Source organism: Carlito syrichta, unplaced genomic scaffold (assembly GCF_000164805.1).
Source record: "Carlito syrichta isolate Samal-C Ts95f unplaced genomic scaffold, Tarsius_syrichta-2.0.1 Scaffold305719, whole genome shotgun sequence".
NCBI classification, from domain to species: Eukaryota; Metazoa; Chordata; class Mammalia; order Primates; family Tarsiidae; genus Carlito; species Carlito syrichta.
In genome coordinates, this window is record NW_007249815.1 from 1,208,770 (window position 1) to 1,211,601 (window position 2,832).

At 41.7% G+C, this 2,832-nt stretch overlaps 1 protein-coding gene across 1 annotated transcript in view; it reads right to left on the reverse strand.

Annotated features, from left to right (window-relative positions):
- The window catches only part of GNAI1 (G protein subunit alpha i1), an 89,335-nt gene extending 89,115 nt beyond the window's left edge, over window positions 1-220 (reverse strand). The window contains exon 1 of the mRNA XM_008062476.2: window positions 75-220. The gene's annotated coding sequence lies outside the window, so the exon portion shown is untranslated. The remainder of the gene's footprint in view (window positions 1-74) is intronic.
- Between the last annotated feature and the right edge of the window lie 2,612 nt (window positions 221-2,832).

Here is a 2,832-nt window from a genome sequence, read left to right on the forward strand (position 1 = left end):
TCCGGTGCCCCGCTTCCTCCGCGGGAGTGGGCTGAATTCTTTCCGTTTACTCACACCGCAGGATCTGTGCGTACCTGCCCCTTCGGGTGGGGGTGGGAGAGCTGCCAAAGTTGGAAACCGAAAAAAGCCAGTCCTGGGCGTTTGAGCATGCCCGGCGCCGGCAGCCACGCAAGGGTTTGCAAAATGTAAACCTCTGTCGGCTGGCGTTTCAGAGCCGTGGGAAACAGAGGGCGCTGGGAAGGGAATGGAGTCCTGGCGAAACCAGAGATGGGGACAAGATGGGGACAAGGGAAAAACAGAAAAGTCAGGGGAGGGGGTTGGAGAGGGGAGAAGATCAACTGTCTTCCCACCTTCTTCTCTCTTTTCTTTTCATCCTATCCTCCTTGAATGTTTCTTTTCACAAGCAGAACACATTTTGAAGGATTTCCTTATAACCTGAAAAAATGAGACAGGGAATCAAAGAGTATATTTTAAACTGACAAGAGCGATAAAACACACCCGTACAAACAAATCCTACACCGTAGCAGATCTCTTCTACCGCAGCATGTGAGCTTCCATGCCAAGTTTCGAACTAATGTTTATGACCATGTTAGTAACTCATTTGGGGGTATGTCATTCCTTTTTGCAGGCCTTAGCATATTTGCCTATAAAGTGAGAAGGAGTTGTCGGCTGTCACCTCATCCTTTCAGCTCTAAGAGGTCTGAGGAAGAGGAGCTCCTGGGGCCTGCGGAGACATCCACCAAGTATAGTAAATGAGAATAGACTAAAGGTCTGGTCTTCCCTGTAGTTTGCACTACCTCTTTCCCCTATAGACACCACAGGAAATGATCACTGATTGGAAGATGGGGCTAAATTGCAAGGAAAAAATTCTTCCTTGATGTATTCAAAATTAGGAAATTTTGCTCTTTGGTTTTCATCTGGAAGACTTATTTTCTAAACGTCATTTGGGAAAACTGGTCTTGAGTTTTCCAAGGTGAGGCTGAGCTGATGATACAGGCAGAATAGTTTTAGAGTGGGTCACTAAGACCAAGCAAGCCTGGGAGCTAGCAGAGATTGTCAGTTCCTTTCTTATGGGACACACCCTTTCCCTGTTCTCCTACAAGAGTCAAACTTGCTAGGCTGAAGAGATGCAATTTCAAGACCTGCCTTAATTTTTCCCATAGCCTTTTGTAATATAACAATAAAAAGGAATAATCTTTAAATGTACCGAATCACCTTCCACCCTTTTTGTAATTCTTTGCATGCTAAATGTTAAAGCATATCAGGAACTCTGGAATTAAGCTTAATAAAATCAAATTTCAACACTGTGTATTAGACATTTGGGATTGTTATTGTAAGTCAATAGGTTCAGGACAGATTGAATGTGGGACCCACAGTCTCAGCAAAAGATGAAACAATCATGGCTGAGTTCTGGTGGAAATTACTACAAAAAACTTGTGTTTTGGAGAAATGAAGATGTAACAGAATTATACACATTACTCCTCTTTGTAAAATTTGTCAAATAGGTGAAAAGATTAAATGTAATACATAAGAAAATAAGAACTGCAAATTACTTTTTATGCAGCAAAACTTTTAAGAGGATGGAAAGTAACTGATAGGTATGGGGGAAATTCTAAGAGAAGAAAATTTTTTAAACTAGTTTGAAGGAAGTGATAATAGGATATTGGTGGGCAGTTTCAAGGAATATATATTAGACAATTCAGGCTGGCATAATAAAATACCATAGTGTGGCTTAAACAACAACAGGAACATATTTCTCACAGTTCTGTAGGATTGTAAGTCTAAGATTAAGGTGCCAGCTGATTCAGTTTCTCCAGTGAGGGCTCTCTTCCTGACTTGCAGATGGCTGCCTTCTTGCTGTATCTTCGTATGTCAGAGAGAGAAAGAAAGAGTGAGTGCCAGCTCTGGTCTCTCTTCCTCTTCCTATTTTTATTTTTTATTTTTTATTTTTTGAGTTGAAGTCTCACTCTGTCTCCCAGGTTGTGGTGCAGTGGCACGCTCACCGTCACCACAGCCTCCACCTGCTGGGCTCTGGCGATTCTTCCACCTCAGCCTTCCAAGTAGCTGGAATCATAGGTGTGCGCAACCACGCCTGGCTTATTTTTTGATTTATTGTGGAGACTAGAGACGAGGTCTCACCAAGTTGTCCAGGCTGGTCTTGAAGCCCTGAGCCTAGGCTGTCGTTTCACCTTGGCTTCTCAAAGTGCTGGGATTACAGGCTTGAGCCACCACATCCGGCCTCTCTCTTCCTATTCTTACAAGGTCACTAATCCCATCATAAGGTCCCCACTCTCAGAACCTCCTCTAAACCTCATTACCTCCCAAGACCCCACCTCCAAATACTGTCATTTTGGTGGTTAGAGATTTGGGGAAACACAAACATTTGGGCCATAATAGGGTATATTAAGTTTGAGAGGAAAAACCAACTAAAGGGTTAATATGCAAAGTAAAGCAATTGTTTTATAATTGTAGTTTGACTGTGAAGGGTAAGAGAATGTATGGGACAAAGTTAGAAGACAGTTTTAAATGTTAAGGTGAAGGGTTGAACTTGATACAATGGGTACTAAGTGTCCCTTACATTCTCTGAGTTGGGCAATAGATGTCAACAAAAAAAAAATCTTACAACCACATGAAAAACAAATGGCTTACCAGTAAGTGGATTGTGTTAGTAATCCAAATATGAGGCAGTGAGAGTCACTCAAGCTAATAACTTTCATAATTATGATGTTGCAAAATATGATTCAACAACCTTGTCAAGGAGGTGGAGCAGATTTTATTATTAACTCATCTGTTTTATAAAGAGTGAAATTAAAATTAGAGAGGTAAAAGCAC